We start from the raw sequence: 27,244 nt of genomic DNA on the forward strand, positions 1-27,244 counted from the left end.
CATACAAATACACACGCCAGGGGTCCTCCTCTGGAGCAGTTGTCCATGCACTATCAACTTGAAATAGAAGTTTAAATATGATTTAACCCTACTGATGCTTCTTTTCATCTTGTTCTTTGCTTCTGGTGGTCACATAACTCTCATTTCCAATATAGTTCCCTTGTCACTGTAGAACACAGAGAGCTTTCACAAGCTAAAACTAAAGCTTGACTAACTTTGTCACAAAACATGGTGTCAATACCATTGCAGGACTGTTAGCTTTGATATTTTTCTCCTACCACGAAGGCCATCTTTCTTCAAAACTGAGCACAAGTGACATTTGACATGGCTAAAGCTGCCAAAACATCTCTTGTGACACTGTGTAATGTTTAAAAGATCTATTAGTAAAAACAGATACATAGAGAGGAGGCTGAAACAAAGGCTGATCACTCAATAAAGAAAGAAGCAGAGTAGTATCAGAGACACCATTAACAGCTCTGGCTGAGCACTTTCTGACCACCTCACCACAAGAAATAACCTAGCAGAAGGCAAAAATCATGAAAAAGTTATTCTGTTTTCCTCTGCTATTTTTCTCCTCTTCAAGAATTCAACACCAATCTGATTCTAAGTATTATTAGCTTCTTCTTAAAGGACTAAATTTATCAGATAAGATAAAATCCATATATGCATGTACACTTCCACCCATCCACACAGCCCATTCCAGTATGTTCCAGTTATTGAACAAATTGTAAACAGTTATGTTCTACTCTTGATAGTATGGATTGTGGGACCTATTCCTCCTGTAGCTTTTCAGAGCCTTAAGGAATGACATTTTCTTTGAATAACATTTTTGAAAAATTGCTATTTATTTCAAATCTAAAGCTTACAAACTCCTACTATGAAATAGAGGGTATAAAAGCAATGGATCATGAAGTATTAGCATGAAAAAAAATGTTGTATGAAGAGCTAGCTGGCTTGCTGATAAACTGTCTCATGTAACCCAAACACTGGAATCTCCCTGTGGTGTCTCAGCCCTGCTGACACCAAGAACCCTTTCTGCTCTCAGCATCCCTCCTCCAGGCTCCGCACTTCCCACACGTGACGGAGTCTGGGGGACGTGCAAGCTGACAGCAATAATGGATACTGACCAAAGCGGAATAATAAGGAAAAACAGCAGTGTTCGGAATTTGACTAGTAACCATAGGTGGTAATCACGGGTGACTGTATGTAAGAAATACATTCAATCTAACGAATACGAAAGGCTATGAAGTACAGGTTTTCATTGCTGTTTCCTGAGGGGATGACAGGATGGCAGCAAAGGCAATGCAGAGAAGCCTAATGTCACTTGCCTGTAGGAGATCAAACACAGGCTGTCTTTTACACTTTTCTTTAGCTTGTGTATTTCTCAAGCGTACTCCAGTCTTCAGTGCAGAGACACCTCAATATTGCAGTTATTTCATTCAGTTCAAATTTGGAAATTTATTTTATAACTCCAAAGGTAGTAAGTTTAAAATAATAAAATCTTGATTTTACATGCTCTAAATTTGTCAGGGAACCGCACAAATGTATCAGAATGCCTGGATTTTCCTCGTGAACTGCGTATATAATACAACCTTGAGAGCACGTTCTGAATCTGGAATCTCTTGATTTTCAAAAAAACTAAAGGAAGAAATTCAGTGAATTAAACTTGCTTTTCTATTAATCAGGTTTTGTAGACTGAGCTTTCCTAAATAACTTTCTTTTGTGAGTGTAGTAAAGAAAGCACCTCAGAGAGAGAGCAGAGCTAACTGTGCAGAGAAACCGTGAGACTCAAACATCCAGCAAACTTACAAGACCATAAACGTGAAAACTTTTTCTTCAATACCCAACATACCTAGTCTAATTAAAAAAAATGTATTTATAGAATTAAGATAAAGTTATTTTAAGTAATACTGTCTAAATAATGACCACAAACATTTTGAGATGTCTAGCTTTAAAAAAAAAAAAAAATCACCTAATTCTAAAGTCACAGTCTGCAGTCAATTTTTTTTTTGGAGCATGGTTGTAATTATGTATATCCTTTTTTTTAAGTTCTCGTACATTTGGTGACTTTGCTTTGCCTTGTCAAATTCCACAATGACCTGCTGAACTTTTAAATATTGAACCCAGGAAGTGAGCTCTTAATGCCAGCTGCTCATGTGATCGATGCTTTGATCTATAACATCAGCTCTGTTTTGTCACTTTAACAGAATAATGTTGCAAGTGTTTTTTCAGGCAGGGTCAATTTAACATCTGGTTTCAGCTCTGCTTTCAAACCATCAATATAATTTATATGGAAACCTGCCAGTGCAGAAAGCCATACTTGTACATGTTTTGGTAAAATATTTTGTGGCTTATTTATCCTTAACAAAAATATAGACATGAACATACAAAGAAAACCTTGAATGGCTATCACTGAATGTAGGCAGGGATCTCACCAAAGAAAGCTAAATAATCTAACTCCCCTTACCTATACCCTTCCACTCCCCAGTTTTTAGACGCATCGCTTACTAGGTTATTTCCTCTATACTTAACAGATACAACTTGCAGTGACCTCCTCTGTAGCACTTATGATCACGAAGGCTTCTTCCAGTCATAGAAAAACATCCTGTTGAACCTGTTCATTGTTCATTTATTCTTATACGTGATGTTGGGACAGTTTATTTTCTGATATCAGGTAACACGCATTTTTGGAACATATTTGCAGGTCAAGTCTTAATCACATGGGTTTGCATTTGTTTTCTACTTATAGTAAGGAGTGTGTAACTTTTCCAAGCTTCTCATCTCTGGATCTATGGTTCTGTACACATACAGTGAGGCATAAAAAATACAGCTTCTTTGCTACGCTTGCTGATTAAAAGTTTAAAAGCTTTTACTAGAATAGGGGGTTGGAAAGGAAGATTTACCATAAGATAGAAACTGCAAAATGACTGGAATTAGCCATATAAAATGCGTGCTTTCTCCTCTGGTTTATAATATTTCCAATTGTACTCCTGAAGCTTGATACTATAGGTAAACAAAGCTATAAAATATTAATTACATTCATTAGGGTACACAAAAGAACGTTTCATATGACAGGCCAAGAAAGTAAACAGAATTGAAGTTTCACCTTTAAAATGCAACAGATGCTGTGTGCTACTGAAACAGATCCACAAGAAAATTTCATGGTGGGAAGCAGCTGGCTAAAATTCCACAGTTGTCATCTTTTATGTAGAAGTTTGCCTCAACCAGCAGATCAGAAATGTACTCAGAGCCACCTATAGTGTAAACGTTAATTGTTCATATTCAACTTAAAGAGCTTCAAGTGGATGCACCCAGCTGAAGAAAAAGCATACAGAAATCAATGTTCAGTACTATCTTTTAAAAGCCTCTCTCCATTTTAAAGCAAACCAAATCAAGCCATGCAAATCAGAAGTTGGAATAATATTGTCAATGCAGCCAGTACACAGCTGAAATGCAGAGCCTTGATGCTATGATCAAGATTGAGGCCAGGAAGCACACTCTGGAAAGTATTTTCATAGAGCAGATATACAGCTAACATGACCCACTCTTTACCAAAGTTGTTAAACAAAGCATAACACTAAACCAATAAAAATTACCTTGAAACGAACAAATTGTACAAGCGGTCCTTCTCCTCCTTCACTAGTTTTCTAGGGAAGCCCATTCAGAGCATTAAGTGTTCACACGTCCCAGCACTCACCTGCAGTCACTGCTGTGTTGAAGGGACCCATTACAGCATTTCCACAGACTGAAAACAGTAGGTACTGCTGTTACTTCACAGTCTGCGCTCCGTTGGCTCGTGTCATTTTTAACAGAGTCCCTAAATAACAGTATTACTATTTTCAATGAGATCAAGTAAATACCCTCAGAGTCCTGTGATTAAATTTAGGAATAGCATAAAAATATTTGAAGTAGTTGTTCATACAAATGTTTTCTTCTATATCAAAAGTAAAAATTATGAGTTCACTGAAGTAAATTCTATGCAGGTATGCTAGAAGGCCACAATGTTTGAAGATGACCTTTGCAACAGATGAAGAAGCAAGACATCTGGATTCTGTTGCTAGCCCTGATAGAGATGAGGCTTCAGGTGGCTCTCTTATTTCATCCCTGATTGCCTCCCCACTGTAAAAATCAGGAAGTTTCATTTGTATCTGGTAAGGTGCTAGTGTTATCTGGCCCAGCAAAGTACATGTAAAGTTGCCTGAAGGACTGTCTGGAAGGTCCATAGAGGTCCTGGTTTCAAAACACTGCAAGGTAGGAAAAATAGTATGATAAGTAGGACACTAGTAAAACACCTCATTAAAGGTCAGATTCACAGAACTATGTAAACCCAAAACCGATTTCCTGAGAACCTCTGGTACGTGCTGGCCAGCACCACACAGGCCTGTGTTTCATAAGCACGTTATTTTATTTCAAACTCCCTTCATTGCCTACAGCTATACCACTTCCCATGCCTTGGAGCAGGTCAGTTGTGACTAAGCTAAGCAGCTCAGCACTCACATATAAGCCCCAGAGAAGCAAAAATTGAGATCCTTGAGTGTCTCCTTGAGACAATCAATCCTGTCTTTATAAAGTTTACTATGTAGCACTACAATCAGGGTCTACAGAAAATATATTAGTATTTGACATTTTCTCTCAAAACATTGCTGCTCCTGAGCCTTGTTATGGGGTGAAAGTAAGAATATCAGAGGTCTCACCCAGGAAGTGGAAGATCTGGATTCAGTTTCATAGAATCATAGAATGGTTTGGGTTGGAAGGGACCTCAAAGATCATCTAGTTCCAACCCCCCTGCTGCGGGCAGGGACACCCTCCACTAGACCACGTTGCCCAAAGCCTCGTCCAACCTGGTCTTAAACACTTCCAGGGATGGGGCCTCCACAGCCTCTCTGGGCAACCTGTGCCAGTGCCTCACCACTCTCACAGTAAAGAATTTCTTTCTAACATCTAATCTAAATCGACCCTTTCCTGAAGGGGAAAAACTCCCATTCCCTTGCCACTGAAGCCACCTTGAACATTTCAATTTGATGATGTCCTTATGACTATAAAGCAAAATCTTCTGCTCAGGAAAGTAAAAGGGAATGGAAAAGGGAATACGGGTTTAAAGCAAATATACAAAACCTCCTCCTTCATTTTGGCGGGAGGCAGGTTTCATGATGGCAGGTATTTGGTTGTCATAGCTTTCACTCAAAAGCAATCTTTACTGTATGTGAAGAAACATTGGAAAATTGGTGTTCAGTCTGAAAAAAGATCAGAACCTTAAGAGTGATTCAAATAGGGTAACAGTCAAAGCTGAATTGTCCTTCAGATGTCTACTCAAAATTTTCCCAACAGCTTTCATTTCTTCACAATATTTAAGATGAAAGAAATGAAGCAAATTGTTCTCATACTGACAGGGAAAGAGAATTCACCCTGAACTACTCCCTCAATAATAAAGTGGGTATGACAACCTTCCCATCTCCTTATATTTGCCTCTTTTTCTTGCAATGTAGCTGCAGGTTTGTGGTTTGGGTTTGTTTGGTTTTTTTTTCCCCACTTGGGCTTCTTTTTTGGCTAGATAAACACGTCGTTGTGAAACAAAACACATGACTAGAAAGGACTATCACACCACAGTCTATTTCTCCTAAGCTTAGCACACGTAACCTCCGAGGTGAAAACTGCATGTGTTACAGAAATTTCAGCTTTCCAAATACAAACCAGTCAGTACCTATTTTGCAGAGAGAGAGAAAGAAAGTGCCATAGAAATACCAATCTTTCACAAGCACTGTTCAAGTAACTTTCTAGTAACGTACTTCAATGTCATTTTTATGGGCTACATCCTTTAAAACAGAATTCTCCAAACAGCAATCCAACTCTGAGAAAGAATTACACAAACATACAGGTAGCTTAAAGAAAAATTAAAAATTGCAAACCATGTTCTAGGTCCTGACAAAAGCCTGCACAGCAGAATTCCTCTTAAACACATCATGGTGTTTTCTTTTCCTGTCATCACAGGTTCCCAAATATTCCTGTTTATTTCCCAGATCTGTTTTTAAAAACTACGCACTCATCTGAACACAGTGGTCCTGCACAGATAAAATTAATCTCTGTCTGAAATACTATGCTATTCTTTCCAGCAACAACTGCAGGCCTAAACATTTTATCAAACATTGTCAGTTTTTAACTAATGATACTCTAAAAGAACCTTGTTACTATTAAGCTACTCAACCAATTTTAAGCAACATAAATGCTAAAAATTAAATAATCACTGGATTTCAAATTTGCAGATGATTTTATATTTTTGCATGGAGTGGGTGCTCCCAAATTTATGAACTGCACTTATTGATTTCAAGTGTATGAAGAATCAAGCCCATCCATCCTGTTGATATTCATAAAACTGCGTTCAGGATCTCCCTTAAGTCTCCTTATGTTGTACAATACTCTTGCAAGGCAACTCTTTAGTTCCCTCTTTTGTCTACAGAATAATCGATAGAAGATTCCTGGAGGGAAACACTGAAAAGGCATACTTTTATGAGCCCTTGTTAAAGCTGGCTGTGTTACTACATGACGTTTCTCATGAAGAAAAGGGAATGAAGTATTATTGCTTCCTATCTGCAAAGGCAAAATGTAACCTTATGAGGGTACGTAACAGGAACGATGCCGATATTTTTAATTTGACCTGTGAATATCTGACTTTTAAAACACTCAGGTAATTTGTCTCACTTCCTCCCAATGCAGAAGTACTCCTAAAACACCACATACTTTTAACAAAGTATTTAAGTTATATTCAGCAACATCTCTGTTTCTTTAAACAAAAGTATAAAGACTGCAGACACAGAAACCCTGGGCTGGCAGAGCATTAAGCAACTGGGCGAAGGAGAGAGAGGCAGCACTCCTCAGCAGGCAAACAGACTGCGACTCTGCAGAACACCTTGCCCCCACGTGCCGATTCACAGACTGCCAGCGTGCATCCTGATTCAAATCCTACTAAATGATGATGAATGATCTGCCTGAGTCTACACTGTAAATAATAACAAAAACTGGAAATGGAAGATACCATGGTGATGAGACCTCCATTACCACGTAGCCCAGACACTGCTGTCTCCAACACAATCGTCCACTTGCAGTCAGAGGTAGACGGTATCTTCCATCCACCAAGCATGAAGTCTTTGATAAGAAGCATAACTTTTACAGCCTGAAGGTAGCTTCTGCTATGCTATTCTTTGCACAAGTGCTAGTACATTTTTCTTTATTTTCTCCTTCACTTACGATGTCCCTCTTCTGATCCTGTGGGGATATAGCTCTGCTAGTACATTTTCATTTACTGAGCCCAGGTCAAGGACTGTTGAGACAAATGTATTTTATAAAAAAGCATTACTGTATTTGCCATTGCTAAAAGGTCAAGCGCACAAAATATACACACATTTAGCTTTTGAAGGGACCACAGATTCTTGAACATCAATATTACTGCCTAAAAAAAATACTGCACTTCCTCCAATCCCACGAACCGAGACTGGAAGAAGTTAGCAGAAATGATGGTTTTCCCTCACTGGTCCAACTTGTGCTTTTGACAGCACGCTGCCTAGAACCGGCACCGAGATGATCCATTAAGATCAGTCAGTAACAGCCATGCAGGGGCTCTGCTACACCACAGCTGAGACCCGCAGAAAAAGGTAAACACTTACACCAGGGCCTATTCCATGTTGCTGGGTCACCCTGGGACCAGAACAATGACAGCCTCAGACAGAACCATGGAAAAAAGAGACTCCTGCTGTGACCAGACCAAGCCACCATCACCACCATGTAGCAGCTGCCCTATAAAGCCCTGCGTCATTGCCCCACCTATATCTATCAACTGGATGCATATGAAGAAATACGCATTTTGGAGGCTTAACTGACTTCAGATACAGCACTGTGGGGACAGGAGGAAGGATGGGAGATGTTTATTAGTAGTGTTTGCACCCTGGAAAGATAAGGCTTTTCTCTAGTTGTTCCGTCAGGCTGCCCACTCACTCCCCAGCACATAAAGGTTCACCTGTAAAAAAAGCCACAGGATGGGACAAGCATTAGGAATGGAAGTTGTGCCATCAGGGTACGTTTCCCTTCCCCCCAGCCCTAATTAACACGATCACGCTGGCCTTGTGTGCGTGCTGCTCCTGTCCCTAACGAGAGCGTGATCATGAACTTTGTATTTGCACAGCCATCACTCCTGCCGGCCACAAATTCAGAAAACAGAACTCAACTCACTGCCAAATTAATCATACAATACTGAGGCAGCGTGTCAAAACAAACAGACAAGCAAACAAAAACACAGACCCAATTAAAACCAAAGCAGAATACTTCAAAATCACATGGACCACAGCCAAGCTGTGTGAAGAAACTATTAGATACATGCCGGAAAGTATAAAATGAAGTTAATTTTACTTAAGCATTAATAAGGGCACTTGAATTCAACTTTAGTAGCAGTGTCTTGATGAACATACAATAACTTACTTAAAATTTACATTACTGTCAAAACTCCTACTTGTATTTTCTTCATGCAGTACTTTATTCTGCTAGTCAATTAGCAACTTCTTGAAGTACAGAAACATAGATTATATTAGGTTTTTGTGTTAAAAAGGATATCTTTTACTATAATAATAGTGTTTAAAAAAGACAGCAGGACAAAAAAATAGAAATCCTCAAGGACATTAAAAAGCATTGTGGTCAACAAGGTGAGAGTAGGGAAAAACCAAGACTACAGGCTGTCATGTTGTCAGTACTAATGGGGGTCAGCGCTGAAGGAAAACCAACTTTCACACTTTGGTTCTTCCCTGAAGCTGGCTGCACTGCTCCACAGCCATGGTTGCAACGTCAAGTGAGACATCAGACTCTACATTCATTAAATGACAGTGACGAGATGCTGGGGAAGAATGCACCCCACATGGTGAAATAGGAAGATTAAAATTAATATATGCATTTTTTTCTTAACATTATCTGCAACTCTGTCTTTCAAAACTCATTGTGGATGTCGAACAAGAAGATGCTTCAAACATCCTTGACTGCCTTTTGGAAAGTAATTAGGCTGAATCAAGTAATCATAGTTTACTTGTGTAATAGAGGTGACTTGGTAGAAAATACAGTACTGCAGAGGATTCTGCAGAGGCTATGAGAGCAAGTAGGGTGTAAGAATTCAAGCCGTGCACCCTCTGACAGCTTAAAACAAAATTCTCCAGTCAACTACATTTTGTTTTCATAGAGAGAGAAAGATTTGGAAGTGTCACTTCAAATTGGATAGATGCAAGGCAAAAACCATCCTGCTCAGGACAAGCTCCTTTTCAGTTCACACAAAAACATTGCATCACCCTCTTCCCAGAGGAGCAAGACAGTCAAAAGCTTACCAGACAGATTCCTTGGGATTCTAGAGCTCTGGGATGGCAGCAAGCCTTCACAGCAAATCTGTCACCTTCCCTGCTATGAAAGGCAGGGCACACAAAAAAAATCTCCTATCTCGAGTCAACCATGTGTGCTAAAATGGCTTCTTGAAGCCCACAGGTGTCCTGAGCTGTGGTAGGAAGCCCTCTTCTCCCCAGTGCACTGCAGAGAGGGAATAAAAGCCCCAGCCCTGGTGCTGAGAAAAGACATTCAGGAGCTGTTTTCCCTCAGGTCAATCAGTGTGTTGCCATACTGCATGGGAGGTGCAATGGTCCTTGCCCATGAAGGCAGGTGGAACTCAGATGTTTTCCTTCACATGGGACACAGCCCTTCTCTGGGGCTCTGTGCCGGGGCTGTTCCTGACAGATGGTGATAACTACCAACCCCAAGCTCCTGCTCGTATTATTAAAAAATACTTTCTGCTGTTTTGCTGTGAATGAGTATATTTTCCTTCATTCTCCTAAAAAGCATTTCCTACTGACAGCAACAACCGAATGCCGTAACACTAAAATTAGCTTTCATGAGTGATGCTTGTTAGGAAGAATTTAATTATTTGTATCATAAACACTCACTTAAGAGCAGCTAAACAGACACCTCTGAAATCACAGACACTTAAAGTGGCTAGAGAGAGCAAATGGAGGTTGGCTCACTCGCAGTGGGGAAAACCTGTTGCAGATCTATATCCTTCTTTCATACAAAGAACAAAGGAGGGAAGCAATTTAAAGAGACAAGTATAAAAATAATGCTGAATTATATGTGACACATTTCAAGGCTCAGTCAAACCTCTTTTCACTTAGGTATAAAAAACCATAGAGAAATTCTCATAATCTTAAAATGAAAAACTCAGTGTTATCATGTTCTTGATCATCCGTGACATTCAAAAATGCTGCCTGTTTGAGATCCCATCAAAAGTTTCTTTAGCCTATATTCTTTCAAAAGTGCATTTTAACATTTAGTGGCAGCTTTATGAATCTGAAAATTTTATCTGTTCTAGCAAGTAAGCAAGCCATTTTGAAATAGAAATTCCAAGCACACTTTGGGGATAATTTGAAATGTCCATAATGAGTTTAATTTTGTGAAGCAAATCTTATTTATTTCCCCCCTGAGGAAACTGTAATCTACCAAAACTCTTCTTTAACCAGGAACAAGTTAGTATGCACAGAGATGGTCATTAATTTTCCATACTCTGTGCCAACCGATCACACACACACTGCTGACAAAACTGGGAGTGAATTTAACAGGCTTTCAGCTGGAGCAAAGAGAACCCTATTCATTAATACTCAATACTATCACAGTTACAGTCCCTATTTTCTATAGTTCAAAATGGATGCGCTGCTCTGAACCGCAGAAGGAAACATCATCACCCAGCACCTCCCTCCTCCACGGTCTGGCTCTGCCACTGCAGGGGCTTTCACACAGTGCCACCACAAATCAAGTTTCTTCAGCAAGGCTTTTGCTACCTGTCCGTGATTCACCTCTGGGAAGAACTGGAACAGGCTTGTATTTTTATGAAAATGAAAGTGCCATGGTATGCAAAGGCAAACAGAAACATTTCACAGTCACGCCTGAATATGGAAGGTGAAAATTCACACCACCTACTCATTTGACAGCCTTTGGATTGTTTCTCCACAAAGGTGAACTCCAAATCAACCAAGCTGGTTATGCTGGTACAAAATGCGTATCTGTAATGCAACAAACCCTCATTTTTTAACTTGTAGATAAACCCTTACTACTTCTGGAAGATTTTTTTTCCCCCCAAATAGGTACCTTTCAAGGGAGTGAAAACAAAAAATACACTAAAAGAAATAATTTATAACAAAACTTTAAAATACTGCTCACTTAATGGAAGAGACCTAAGGCAAAATTTAGAGAAACTTAAACGCACAAAGGTTCTTACATATATAAATGGAAGTGAAATATATTACCTAAGAGTGGCTGACATCCTTAACAGTATTGTGTTTCAGAAGAAGAGCCCAGCACATTGCAGCAACAGCCCCAGCTTTAATACGGCGTACCCAAGAGAGACAAATCAAACCGTGTCTCCTAGAAGCCTCCTGTATCTTGCCATGAATGCAGAGGACATATCGGGGCTGTTGAGGAGAATTTAATGAAAGGATTGTTAAGGAGAAAAGGAGGTTGAAAGCAGAGGAAGAATGTATATCTTAGGTCTCAGAGTGTATATCTCAGCTCTTTCAAAGGACGTCGGTACATTTTATCAGTGCTTTGAGAAGCAACGCTTAACTTTCTTGGCAAAGAAAACCCTATCTGTCTCTGGTAGTAAATACACTGCAGGTTTAAAACTGTTTTTGGAAGTTTGTCCAAGTGAGGTTTTCAGGAATAAAGGCTTCAGTAAAAGCTCAGCAGCTTTAAAAGAGCAATGTCATTACTTTGCATGTGCAAGGCCTTGCGTGAGGTATGAGGATTTACCCCAAATCCTACTGACTTCACTTGATTCAAATACCCTCTGTAAGCGAAAGTATTTTGCACCCTCACAAAGTAATATCTACAGTACAAACACTGTGCTAAACTTGCACAGAGCTTTCCTAAAAAACACCTTTCAATTAAAAGCTCAACATTTTTTTTATTGCTACTGCTTCTTAAAGCTTTGATAACACCATTTTCCCAAACAATGGCTGCATTGACATGCACCAGAGTGCAACAGCACAGCTTCATACTTTTACATATTTACTATTTAAGTTAAACTAATACATTTGGAAATCCAGTATCAAACAAACTACAATACACAAAAGAAATCCCTCTGTATTTACACATAAAGATGACTTATGTGCACCTGCATAAGGAACACACACTGCATAGTGATCTAAGCACCTGCTTGAAAATAATCCATTAAGAAGAAAAGTCAACTGTAAAAAAAGATGTTACCACTTTGCTTTATGCAGCCATAAGCCAAAAGTATCATCAGGAAGCAGCTGTGAAATACAACCAGAGATTCTGATGTAAACCAGTCAACCACCTTTACATTTGGTTCCTCTAGGACACGATTAAAGGTGCTGAGTGGCCAACGGCAGCACCGGGAACCCCGCTGACACCCCTAAAGGGGACCACCTTGGGTCCCTGTAACACTGAGGCAGTGGAGAGTGCTCACTGCTCGTCAGGAACAGATCTCTGCTGCCTTTACAACAGGAGAAGGTGACTCCTCTGCAATACTGTATTGAACTGCACTAAACCAATAATTGGAACTAGTAACTTTTAAGCAATGCTACTTTGTAAATCTAACTGGCTCCAGAAGAATAGTATGCATTTCTGATTAAATGGCAAGGTCTTTACATTTTGAACTTCAGCATTGTGAGCTTGCTCCCGTTCCCATTTGAAGTTAATTTTACAACTCCCATTGACTTCAGCAAGAATAGAATTAGATCCTAACATATTTGCATGTCAAATCTCTTTTCTTGCAGTTACGGTGCTTTCATCCATGACATCTGCAATTTAATGGTACATTTTCTATGAAAAAAGTAATGCTACTTTTCTTTGAAAGGCAGCAGCAATGTAACAACATTGGCCAAAACGAGGGAGATTAATACCAAAAAAACCCCCCAAAAACATGCTTACAGTACTGAAACTCTACAAAGCTTTCACTGATAATGAGAAAATAGTCCACACAGGTGTTTCTTTCACAAACTTCAAATAAATAAAATACTCCAAAGCCTAATGGAAGAACACTGAGAACAGGATACAAGCAAAAAAGTATAGACACATGCACAGAGGAGAATTTAGGCGTGCTTCCAGCTTTGAACCTGTTATAACTCCAAAGCAAACCAACTAGACAGAATATTACTATGGCTCAACATGCTACCAAATATGAAACATCTAATCTGACCTACTGTAGCTGCAAAAAGCAAACTGGGAGAGGGCACCTAGCTTGGTGGTATTGCTATAATGGAAACTACTATGATGCTGCAGGTAAGTGAAGTCAATGCAGTCACTTCATCCACTGATTTGGACAAAACCCACAATACTGTTAAAATACACATACACAACCTGAAAGAAAACAGAAGTGTTCTTCCTTGTTCACAAAGAAATCATAGGTCTCTATTCCCATGTAACAAGCAATAGGACAAGAGGAAATGGCCTCAAGTTGCACCAGGGGAGGTTTAGATTGGGTATTAGGGAAAATTTTCTTCACCCAAAGGGTTGTCAAGCACTGGACAGGCTGCCCAGGAAGTGGTGGAGTCACCATCCCTGGAGGTATTTAAAAGATGTGTAGATGTGGTGCTTAGGGACATGGTTTAGTGGTGGACATGGCAGTGCTGCATTTATGGTTGGACTCAATGATCTTAGAGGTCTTTTCCAACCAAAATGATCCTATGATTCCGCTAGACAGGATTTAACATTTCCACAATATCAGTTTCTTTGTCAGAAACTTGGTCTGATTAGTTTAATTCATACATATTTTACAAGCAGCCCTTGAGGCATGCCTGAAGGTGAATAAAAACACCAAATCAAATGACAGCAATGAGAACAAAGGGTCACCAGCATTGACAATGTGTACAATCATATATGTAATCCAGTAATTTGAAGACAGTTTAAATTAGTAAGAAAAAATGTGTGTGTTGCTTAACTATTATGTCTCCAAGAAAAAGTCATTTAAAAAGCTATGCTAATTTATTAAATATCTATGCTTTCATTAGTAGAAATCAAACCTTTGAATACTCTATGCATGTATGTTTCATCCACTGCTCCAAGTTCCAGAATTTAGGAATAAATTTAAATCAGTTTGGTGTAGGGTTACCTCAAAACTATCAATGTTTTTATTTTATACATTAATTTATTTTGTAGGTTTATTTTCCTCATTCACTGAAAAAGTGCAGCTGATTTGTCAGTGGTTTCTCCCTCTACCTTTCCAACTAAAACCCCAGCCATTGCCTTGAGTTGTAGGGGCACACCACGGAATGTCTCTTGAAGCAATTCTGCTGTTCAGCTGAATTCATATGAACCATTTGCAAGATTAAAAATAAAACATGAGGCATTTCTGGATCACATATTGATCGTTTAATTATTTTCCATTTTAACTGCATGCTGGTTTTGGCACAGAATATTTATGTTGGCTGAACATCACAATTAATCTTCTAAAATACCTATATGTCAAAAGTCAATTATTCAGGTGATGGCATTAATGTTTAGATTCTTTGTTAACCATGATTAACTTTTGAGGTTCTGATTTTAAAAGATATCTGAAAGCAATAATATACTCTTCTTCACCAAAGCAATTTTCATCTTAGTATCTATTGGCTGTGTTTTGAACCACTTCAGAGAAATAAATGAATGTTACTGTGCTCTTTATGAAGTTATGCACATAAAATGCAGATATTGTCACATGATTAGTGCTGAGACCCGGTATACTTTAAAAGCTTCCCCCCGCTGCCATCTTCATTACTATTACTCTATGTTTCTCTCTCACAAGAACCTTGCTGTATGGGTGAGGGTGTCACACAGGCAGTTAAGATATTGCCCTGGGTTATTCTACTCATTTCTTCAGGATTTACAGCTTCACAATGAAACCTGAGACAAATTATCTATTTAAAACTTATTTTCTCCACCAATTTCCCATAAATCAAACAATACCTGATGGGGAGGGAATTACCTGATTATTATGTATCCATAATCTGCTATCTAAACTATGTTACCTTTATTCTAGAATTTAGGAAATTTATTACTCTGATTAACAGTTCCTTTAATTTCAGTTAATCCGTGCTGCTTTGCTTTCCCTACAATGATGATATTAGAATGTCTTCATATACTGAGTGAGCTGAAATAAATTATAATTACTACCGCAGACAGAGCAAGCTTCTATATGCAATCTACTTGTTTTGCATGACACTGATAGCATAAAGCAGGTGGAAAGTTATTCAGCTGGCAAGGGTAAGAGCAGATGGCATGCAAGGCACAACAGGAGCAAAAGGATCCTGCTACAGCGGTACCGAACTCTAACAGCTGCCAGACCTCCGACAGCTGGCAGGTGATACCGTACCTAGATCAAACTTAAGGAGAACTTCTGAGGCACACAGACTCCTGACCAGCCTCAGACTTCATACCAGCATCTCTGCTGAATCCCTCCTCAAGTTCTCACCCTGAAAGTTGCCCAGTAGGACTGTGAGGCTCTTAGTCTTTGGGCTGCAATGACGTGTTTACGCATAACCAATGCCTTATGCAGTGCAGATGACAGCCTGATGTCTTTTCTCCAAGTTGTCTTACTTTCATATACTCACAAATAAGATATTATTAGAAATCCAACAGAAATTATGTAGGATCACAGAATTTGTGAAAATCAAATGATGTGATGCAAGAGGGGAAAAGTGGTGAATTGGTGTTGAAATTGTTAAAATGTTCACATTGGTTTTCTTCCAAAATGCAAGGATTGGCTAACAAGAATCAGGGAGGGAATGGAGGAAGTTTCACTACCTGAACATGAAATTTTAGGGATGAGATTGAGAGGTGAACAAAATCCCATATGGATTCTCAGTGCCCTGATATTTGGGATCCCATTCCACCATTTTCATTTGTCTCACTGCACTTTAAATGGCCAAATGTGGAACCTGGACCTAGATTTGACCTCTGGCAGTTCTCTAACCACAGGGAAAGTGTGTTTGTTATTTATAAGAAATTAGAAAACATACGTCAAGCCACCAGTGTGTATGGTTTGTTTTATTATGGCTTAAAATATTTTCTGTCACTACAGCTAATTGGCATGTTTTCTTAGCAGAATAAATAAATGTTCAGAAAACTCATAAATCAGACTAGCTGTGTTTTGTAAGCAACATTTCCATATCAGACATTTTCTATTTTTGTACAGAAAAATCAAGCTGTTGAAATACCCAAACTACAACTGCGCTCATCCTTGGTTGGGTGAGACACTGTTCAGATAAAAAATGCTATCGCTTCTTCCAAGACAGAAGCTGTGTAATAGCTAAACACACCATTTCTCAACAATTCAGTGTAGCTGAAAATTAAGGGGAACATTTTCTAAGGTAGAAAAGGTAGTTAGGCCCCCAAATCATTTTGCTGTGAGAAATCCATTTCTCTATCCATTTTTGAAAATTTCCTTACTGGATTTATGGAGTCATTTATAGCAGCCGTGATCTGAAAAATTCCCAGACAATAACTACAATAGCTTCCTTAATTCCAACAAATATCACTTCAACTCTGAGGTTTTCCCTTGAAGTTGAAAAACAACCCAGCATTCGGTGGGTGAAAAGTCCAAATAAACGTTCATTACGAGTGTATACTGCCAAAGTTAACCACTGTGCTGGGCCTAGAGAGGGAAGAACAGGGCACTGCCAGAAAGGACAAGCTCCCATGGCAGGCAGCAGGGGATCCTAACAGAATAGGCTAATTTTCCTCTAAGACTCGACTGCAGAGAGCACAAAAAAAGTGGAGATGAAAGCAGAGAAGAACATAATTTTACTTTGAATTCCTCAGCAAGTACGGGTACAGCAGAGATAGGTATAAGGTGCAAATGAACTAAAATGTGCCCTTCCCCTCAACCAACAGATGTTGCTAATGAGTAGCTCATGTAAGAGAACCAGCCATCTTCAACCTGTTGTTAACTCTCAGCCTGAGCTTTAATTCTCACTATAAAATGTCCTGATTTTCTAGTGATATCTAGTAGATCTTGACTTAAGCTACTTCCAGTCCTGAGAGATTTAGGTCTTTTCCCCTCTGATTTTCAAATATCAAATTCAACCTAATGGGGAAGATGTTCCAAACAGAGCATCAGGCCTAGACAGCACACATCTCTAAGGTGCCTGCCACTTTTTTTTTTTTCCTAAAGTTCATTTTGCATTTCAGTAAATTTCACAGGGAATGTCACCGCTAGTGAACTACCTTCCTTTTTTGGTGTATATAGTTATCCAACAACAGCTACTGTCCCATCTGGGATTTTGCCCACAATGTAATTACAGAAGGGAGATTTTTCAGTAGAATTTTGATGAAATTCCATTAGCCATGCAAAGGCTACTATCTAGACAAATGCTCACATCTGGAATGCCAGGTTACATCCACACTCCACATCTTCAACAGAGAAAAAACACTTCCTATATGCACACAGAGTGGCAGCTGACTTCTTTATCTGCAAGAGTCTGCCCACACAGAGCCAGCCAAGCCTGAAACTCTGACCTTCCCAAAATGCTGTGCCTAGATACTGCAGCCTCAACATTTATCCCATATTTTCCATATATAATCTAAGCAAAACCCGTATTGAAGCCCACTGCTACAGTACAGGAAGAATAGGGCTAGACATAATAGTGAAAATTAAGATAAAGTCAATTCTGATGCACTGGTTTTACATCGATTTAAGAGGGGTTAGACTTCAATACCAGTTACACATGTAATCAGGAACTGTTTTTATATGCAGAAAACTCAAAGAGCTGGAGTGCTTGTTGAACCTTTCCCTCATAATATTAGCTTACAAAAATGCAGTTATCATTGAAAATATAAAACCCTCAAACCTTCTCCCTAAGAGTTTCAATGAAAAAACACTTGCCAAAGTAAAAGGATCATTGTTCCATTGAAAATCTGTATGCTATTTTCATTATGTGCTTTAAAATCTACTTTCTGTTTTTCTTGGTATCTGGATTACCTGAATTCTGTTATTAATATTCAAAATAGCATTCCTTTCTTGAAGCAGTCATTTATACCTTGACACAGTGAATCAGTTTAAATTCCTTAATCTTTAGAGTTGAACCCATACTTATGGTAAAATGGAGAGTGCATTAGATGTTGAGACCTAATGCTGAGCCCTACAGGTCAAGGGCACTTGGAGATAAGACTCTGGCTTGCAGCTCTCTCTACCACACACACACACACATATATGGGAAAAAATAATGAGCCTCCACTCCCATTTAATAGATTAATAGCTCTTAGTGCCAGAAAGTTATACTTTGATCCTTTAATGCTCTATTATGCAATAAGTTTGCCAATATTTCCTGGCTTCAATCTCAATAGTTCATAAACAAATATAAACATAAATACAGTCACCTGTTCACAAGACAAGAATCACACTTCTCTTTAGGGGGATTCATGCACCTTAATAAATAAGATTCCCAGCTTCTGTTGCATATCCACATTTGATGTGGTCATCAACTGTAACACCTGTCTTTGAAATGCTACTTCACAGGATCCAGCTCTTGGTTAATTAAAAATTCAGTCTAGCCAAGTTTAAAGCTGTTCTGTCTTGTTTTGAATGGACATACAGTGAACACAGCTTCAGAAACAAAGTTATAGTGAAATCTACCACGCATTACAGCAAGTTACAGCATTCGCTCTTCTGAAACTTCATCTGTGCAGATGCACCACTGGTGTACAATACATATGCAGAAGAATGTTACATGAAATGTCTCTAAGCAGCTTGTCCCTGCCCTACATATGAGTCATTAGGCTACTGTAGATGAGGGTATTTTCTACTAATTACACTGAAGATAGTCCAGCGTGCAACACAAAAAAATCAGATTTGTAAGACTACTGAGAGAAAGCAAATGAGTGAGAGAGACTAGGCGGCGCAGTGGCTGCAGCACATATCAGGAATGGTGTGATGTGGGTGCCTGGAAGCCCTACCGCTGGGGCTGTTTCAGTTTGATCTAATAACTGAGTGACTATGTGAATTTCCATGCCGTACTGTCATTGCAAGCTAATTAGGAATGTGCTGTGAAATCATTTATTATACTACACCTCCCGCAGAGTACAGGAACACATTGCTTATTCAAGAAGTGAAACATCCTTCTTTCCATCTCTGCATGTGAAGTGCCATGTGTTTTTAGGTAGAACAACCGTATGTCTTGATAATTACAGGAGTACTAGACACATACCATCCACACAAATATAGAAGATATCCATAATATAACATTACTCTATAAATCATTACTAGCGATTAAAGTATAGCCTTCTTCTTTCTAGGTATGCCACAAGTCCTTCCAATTAAAATAAAAAAAAAAAATTAAAGCGAGAAAAGCTGCAAATCTAGCAGAACTCCATCCGTCTCACCACCAGGGGACACTGTCACGTCATTTCAAAAGCACGAGGAAACAAATTTTCGCTTTAACGCCAGTAAGTCAAATTTAGATTGATAGATGAACTCTTAATGTGTTAGTCATATACTTTCTTACAGCACAGCCAGTAAATATGATAAACACATGCCCGAAGTAACATAGTATCTCAGAATTGTCTTTTGAGTCTTTACATCACACACACATGCATCTCCCAGCAACCGAAATAACATAAATGACATAAAACCTCTGTCATCCTCTGTGTAACATTACCATAGCAAACTCAATTCTGCCTACATAAGCTAGTACTGCTCCATTGCTGCTGCTGACAAAGTACTGGACTGTCTAAAATCTCAACCGCAGCATTTACAGAAGAACAAGTTCTGCCAAAGCTCTTCTCAAACCGAGCAGCACCTCGTGTCTCAAGTCATCTCTCTAAATTCAGTGGAGTTAATTGAGAAGACTGCAGCAGTGGACTCAAGCATGGGCAGAAAAATCTAACTGACTCTGTACACTGAGTATTCTCAATACCCTGTCCACGTTTTATCCATTACTGAATGTGACAAGACAATGAGCACACCTTTAATAGACTACTGGAAAATGAATGCAAAAGTAGTTCTCACATAACCAGAAATAGCTGATGCTAGAAGATGGAGATATATTTAAGCCTCTCATACTCAAGATAGCCAAAGAAAGAAAACTGTTTACACTGGTTTTCTCTGTTGATGCTGGTAGTTCTTTAAAATATGCAGAGTGAGATTTAGTAAGTCCTTATCTGATACACATTCCAAATTAAATTAATTCATACATGATCTATGATTGCCAAAAAATGAGAATTGCGTATCCACAACTGCTACAACATGACAGCACTTTGTGTAAAGCAGAAAGTATGTTCTCCAACGTTAACAATGTGGAACCAAAAAACCAGGAGATAAAAGGATGAAAACATAAGCACAGAAAACAGGGAGATGGATTTGAGTTTTTCTTCTTCAGCCAAATAGTTTTGCTTCACAAATTAATACTCTGTGCTCTTTCTGTATGTGCTAAAATGGGTAAACAGATGTCCCTATGCACTTCAATTGTGCCTTGAAGGCTATGTGCTAGTACTATGCTGGAAAAGGTTGGCATCTAGGTTTACAGTAGGATGAAAGTCTCTCTGACAGGTATAGACTTACATTTTAAATCAGTGATTTAGTTTAGTGCAATCATTTTTTGAAGGTATAGGCTTTATTCTTCTTGAGAAACTCTGGAGTGCAGTACTTACTACAACAAAACTGAGCACATGCATTAAATGATCCAGGTTATACAAAATCATTAAGTGAATATTCTAAGCAATATTTTACTCATCATCTTGGGTACCTCAAGATTCAAAATTTTACTTGTTAAGCTTAAGAGTGCACTTGAATTGTTAAGTACATAGGAAATTGTACTTAGGTAAACTACAAGCCCAGGATATTGCTGTCTAGAGCTGATCATTCTACATCAGAGAAATTTAATAAAAATAAGCATTAGTTCTGTATATTCTGTACAATTTTCCTGGTTTCAGTTGGAATATAGTTAATTTTCTTCCTAGCAGCAGGCACAGTGCTGTGGTTTGGATTTAGGATGACAGTACTGTTGATAACACACTGATATGTTAGTTGTTGCCCAGCAGTCAAGGGCTTTTCCGCTTCTCATACTGCCCTGTCAGTGAGGAGGCTGGGGGTGCCCAAGAAGCTGGGAGGGGACACGGCCAGGACAGCTGACCCCAACTGCCCAAAGGGATATATCCATACCATATGACGTATATAACTGAGGGGTTGGCTGGGAGGTGGCACAGCTCAGGAACTGGCTGAGCATAGGCACTGGGTGGTAAGCAATTGTGCTGTGCATCACTTGTTTTGTATAATCTTTTATCATTATTATTATTCTCTTCCTCTTCCTTGTCTGTCCTATTAAACTGTCTTTGTCTCAACCCACAAGTGTTACCTTTTTTCTTTTCGATTGTCTCCCCATCCTGCGGGAAGGGGAGGAGGGAGGAGTGAACAAACGGCTGTGGTGGTGTTTTATCTGCCTGCCGGGTTAAACCATGACAATAATTTAAACATCTGAACTAGCAATAAAGATCAAATCACCTCTTCCAAGTTAAAACCACTCTCCCTGGCTTACCTTATAGCCCTGTCAGATGACATCACCAACAGTCCTTCACTGCACCAGCAACCGTGACCCACACTGTGCCTATTTCAGTTCTCAATTTCACCAGAAGTGATCAGTCATGTTTTCCTTTACTGCAATTTTTTCCCCAACTACTGTTTCACTTCAACCTCACTGGGCATTTACCTACCAAGAGCAAAATAAAGTATATTCATTCCAAAATGAATGAATCTAGATAAAGAGTGAAGACTTTGGAAAGACTAGAAAGTAGAGATTTCTACATGAAATCGTCATAAGATAGAAAGTCTTATAGATAGGTAGTGGTCAATAGTTATCATTCAAAAACACAAAGGAAACTAAGAAGAGGTTGCCACCGCCTCCAGCAAAGCTGAGAACATACATTGGCTAGAAAGTTAACAGCGCTTATACAGAATTTCCACAGGAGTTTGGGCCATGGAAACTGCCTGGCTTATACTGCATGTGCCTGGCCTGAGCTGAAGCAGCAGGTGCACAGCCTCTGAAGTGTTTCCAAAGGTAATTAAGCACGTCCTCTCAGTGTGCAGCTGCGGTGGGGCTACATATCACCATCCTCTGACACTTCTCAGCACTTGTCATCTGTGAGCCACCTCCCACAGTTCTGCAGTAAGAAGAATGAGTACTCCTGGATTTGCTTCAAGACAGACCAGGTTAACTCGGGCCTTTATAGAGCTGTTCCAGACTCAACTGGTGAAGTCCCTAGCAACCTGATTTAATTAAATCTGCTTCAGGCAGGGACTGGACTCGGTCCCCTCCGGAGGTCCCTTCCAAACTAAGTTATGCTACAAGTCTCTGATCTTTCACTGTTTAAACTAACCCAAGACACTAAAAAAAAAAAAAAAAAAAAAGAAAAAAGGGTTACTGTTTTCCCATGTATTGACAATCCCATCTATAAAACCTTTCTATAATGTGATCATACCATTTACAGCGCACTTTCAACTGAAACTCTCCACTTAGTGGGAACATGGAGGCATCAATGAATATACCGTGAGACATTACCTAAACAGTATTGCTCTCTTCTGTTTTCATAGATGTGTCATATGCCTTGGGAACTCTAAGCATTCAGGTAAATAATGTTATTTACATTGCATCTATACCACTAACAATCTATAATTTTAATAAGTGGTGATATTAACTTTGGTAAGAATACGTTCTTAGTTATAATAAGAACTAGAAAACAGGAAAATCATTCCTCATCAGATCTGAATGGAATTCTGCTTTACTGGTGTTTTGGTATTAGAGGATTGGGTTATTGTCTTCTCTGGAAGAGTAAGCAGAGATCAGACAGGGCAGGCCTATTTAATATTTTTAAATTCTTAAGACTAGAGAAGAGAAAGCTTTGATGGATTTCTGATCCACGTCTTTTCTTTCTGCAGGCATTGAGTACTAAAAATTGAATCTCCTGCTGTGCAGCCCTGATGCTAACAAACATTTTCAGTTCTGACATTTCTGTGACACTTTATGCAGCTGTCAGTGGGCCTTATTCAACATATCAGATACCCACGCAAGCTTATATCTCCGTGAGATGACACTGAACCATTCCAAACATCTTTCATATAAATCAGCAAAAGCACCTTTTTCCACAACCTTTTTACTATGCATTCCACTGAAAAGGGTTGATTAAGTGTTAAAAGAATGATTAGCCTATTTTGCAGTTATAAAGGATGGCATTTGACAAGATCTGACAGTATCTCAGGCTAATCTCAGAGCTACACATATTTGTAAAGCTGAAAATATTCCACAAAAAAAAATTTTGAAAATCATTGAAATTAACAATTTTGTTAAAACACGAGGATCAGAAGCTAAAATTCAGGCTGACATCAAAAATTCTTTGCTTAGTGACTTAACACATCTTACCTAGGTGGACCAGTGCCAAATATCCATCAGTCCGCTCAGAGCTATTCCTTAAGTGCTCATACCACGGGTACCTTCAGTCGTGATGTTATTACTCATATCTGCGATACGGATGTAGGGCAGGATTACAAAGACTGATGTAGAACTGGCAAACTGCACCGGTCTCAACTGAGAATGTCTAATGCCAACAATGAAAAGTAGGGGAAGAACAATCCATAACGCACCCATGGGATTGCAAAATATATTCACAGAGGAGAAAATTTGCTCCTTGCTCCTACAGACCATCAGCTGTGCCCAGACACACACAAACAAGTTACAGCACTCACCTCAAGTATACATGCACATACACAACGTAAATGGCTGAAAAGCAGAAATTGTCCTTGTATTTATTTCCCTTATCATTTAATAAATTAATGCCTTTGTCACATTCTTAAAACACTGTGTATAGCACTGAACACATTTAAAAGCAGGCTGGGATACAGAATACTAGAGAAAGAACAAAAACTGCACTCTTAGAACTTACCATCTGAAGCCACTAATGGACTTAATGCATTAAACAGGCTAACAGAGCCCTTTGATTATAAGCAGCACCAAGCTACATCCAAGTTGAAATAGTTTTGATTAGAGTGTTTTGTAGCAAAATCCACCCCAACATAACAAAAAAAGCCCAAACAGATCTTAGAAAAATAAAATCTTTTTTACAGTATCATTACTAAAAATTTCAGAGTCAAAAGCACTTCAAATTCCTGCACCTCTAAACACACGTTACATGCATGTTTGTACATATCTTTTCAAAATGTCTGTCATGCAAGGACAAGAGGCAATGGCCACAAATTAAAATACAAGCAAGTATGACTAAACAGGAGAATAAAAGCGTTTGCTGTAAGGACGACTGAACACTGGAAAGGATTGCCCAGACTGGTTGTGGGGTCCCATCCTTTAAGATGCTCAAAACCCAACTGGACATGACCCTGAGTAACCTGCTGCAGGCGACCCTGCTTGAGCAGGGGGGTTGCACTGGACATGTCCAGAGGCGCCTGCCAACCTCAGCGATTCTGTGATTCCGTAAGTGAATCTATTTTCTCAAATATTTGTCAGATCAGCTACACAAAGCCACCTAAAACAATGGAGGGCTCTAGTTAAATGTAGCAATTATACACAATCATGCTCTGTCATCATAACAAGGTGAAGGATATCACCAAGCAGTTCTTCATTCTCATATGAAATGTCCCCCCTTTATTACGAGAAGCAGTAACTGGGTAACTGAAGCACCACGTGCCCCATCAGTGTGAGTGGCACGGCTATATGAACAGGAGCACAGGCTCCACAGGGGATGCAGAATCCCGCTTCAAACCACGAGCAGCACTAGCTACTTCACTCACACCACCTTGGCCTGACAGATATGGTTTACCTCAAACAACCGTAGAATTTAATCCCATATTTGATGCAATTTGTGCCATGTATCTTCTTTATTAAATAATATTTAGATGCCATTCTATTTTTTTTTTTATGTTACTTAGTACTGTGTATCTGCTTTACACAGAATCCTTTCTAAGCTTGGTAGAATACTTTTTTGGGCACAAATAATTTAATTCTTTCATAAAGGTACCTTGTACAAGGTACCCTGATTTAAAAGCAGGCCAAGATCAAACACCAAAATTTTTTTTATTAGTTTCAGTATGCAGATAGTCCTGAGAAGACCCCTTAAAACCTGAAGATTTAAACACAGTTAAGCTTTTTGTTGAATTAAGACTGTAGAAGATACTCTGGTGAAAGTCTTCCTCAGAATACCAAATACTTTAGTATTTAATATCATACAGTGTGATGCCTAGTAACTCAGCACAGAACTATTAATTTTTTATATAACAATCTGTGAGTTTGTAGTGTGACACTAAAATCCATTGTTTTCTAGAATGGCTAGTAGAGCCCAGACACATTCCCTTTGTATTCACCAATTTCTGAACACATCAAATCAAAATGAAAACTATTAAAATGTAAAATCTCTCCCCTAAAGTCAGAAGCCATGCCAGAGACAGGCTCGGCTTCTTATATGAATCTGTGTAAGACAGAAAAAAAATTCTGTATACTATCACCCATACAAAAGCCTGACTTCCTCACATATTAAGTTACTAAAATGAAAACTGACAGAACACATTTGTCAGCTTCATTTAACCAGATGCTACCTGACAATTTCCACATGAAATTCAGGAACTGCATCTCAAAGGGGATGTAAAGCCACAAAAACTGAGGAAGAACTTGTCCAGTCAAATAATATAAGCACAGACCGCATAAAGGAAAATGGGTACATTTATTAAATCAACTGTAACTTCCATGATAACTGAGACAATCACTCCAGCCACTGCCCCTGTCAGTTTCACAGCAATGTCATGTCCGCATGGGAAAATAACCTTCAGTGCTTTTGGAATACCTAGAAATGTTGGGCAACGTAAAAAAAAAAACCAAACCCAACCTAAAACCCATAAACCGTTTCCCTTAAAAACTCTCTCCTTCCACTTAGTTCTAGCATTAAGAAAAGGAAATGCCTGTTAAAAGCATGAAAGAAAAAAAAATTAAAAATCAGTATTTTCAATTGAGGTACACCCTCCTGCAATATCTTGGACTGTTCCTAATGTAAACTTTGAAAAGAGCAGGGAATATTAGTAATTTCTCAGAAGTCTGTTAGAGAAGAGAAGAAAAAAAAAAGATACAGCTTCAACAGGAATAGCTTCAACGGGAATTATTTTAATTATTTATTTATACAGGAAGTATTGGCTGGCTAACTTTAGCATCAAGTCTTTAAAGAGGAACTAAAGAGAGTGAGTACTTTTCCTTTCATTGTGCAAAACCTGTCAGAATTTTTAGCTTCAGAGATGGAAATATTCCCACTAATGCCACAGTGTTTCATAAAATTTAGGTTCACATTGCTTGTGCAGAACAGTACTCCGTGGTTGATTTCTTGGGGTTTTTTGCCTGTTGCCTTTCCACTTACTTCCTATGCTCAGGAAGTTTACCATGATTTAATCTGAACCAGATCGGCATTTGAAACTCAATGAACACTTTTCTCCTTCAGCATAACCTAGTTAACCTGAGCAACGCAACACTGGGCGTATTTTAGTTCAGATCTGGAGCACATCCACTCACCGTGCTTCCGCTCGCAGCGCACACCAATCAAACCGGACTGCTTTCAGATGAGGCTAAACTGAAAGGTCCTCCCTGGGACTAAAGGAACTCAATGTTCCAACCATTACAAGCCATCTGCCCACAGAACACTCCAAAAAACACATGTACTACTAAAGTTAGGTCCTCCTCATCAATCTCTTCACTCACTTGATCCTCCCCTACACAAGTGGCCAACGCAGACAGAGCTAGGGGCTCAGAGAATCCGATCCATATTATTATCCAGCAGAGAAACATGCCACATTTCTGGCTGCCTTCTGGTAGGAACACAGCTACCACGTTTGATGTTAAGAGACCCTTCCTGCTGGGAAAAGGTGGCAATAACCAGCAGAAAGCCTGCTGTAAAATCAGCTCTCGATCTAAGGAGATTTGAGTCCCACTGCTTACAATATTACAGATGCTTAAGAATGTAGTTTAACATGTAGCTTTGTAGCAAGGTTATTCTCTGACCACCTCTTACACACCTATTACAGGAATAATCAAATGTCTAAGAGAAAAAGGCCTAAGCAGGGAGTATTCCTCTGAGTCACCAGCAAGAAAACTAACATCCTGAAGATAAGAATTCTTTTTCTTTTTAAAGCCTGACAAGAAATCCTAGCTATGCACCAGTCGTTCATGAAAATCAAGAGACTGAATATTTTTCAGCTATAGGCAGGAAA

At 39.0% G+C, this 27,244-nt stretch overlaps 1 protein-coding gene across 4 annotated transcripts in view; it reads right to left on the minus strand.

The window, feature by feature from the left end:
- PCDH15 (protocadherin related 15) overlaps window positions 1-27,244 on the minus strand; it is a 1,027,345-nt gene that overhangs the window by 546,174 nt on the left and 453,927 nt on the right. The window lies entirely within an intron of this gene.

This window comes from Grus americana, chromosome 7 (genome assembly GCF_028858705.1).
Source record: "Grus americana isolate bGruAme1 chromosome 7, bGruAme1.mat, whole genome shotgun sequence".
Lineage (NCBI taxonomy): Eukaryota > Metazoa > Chordata > Aves > Gruiformes > Gruidae > Grus > Grus americana.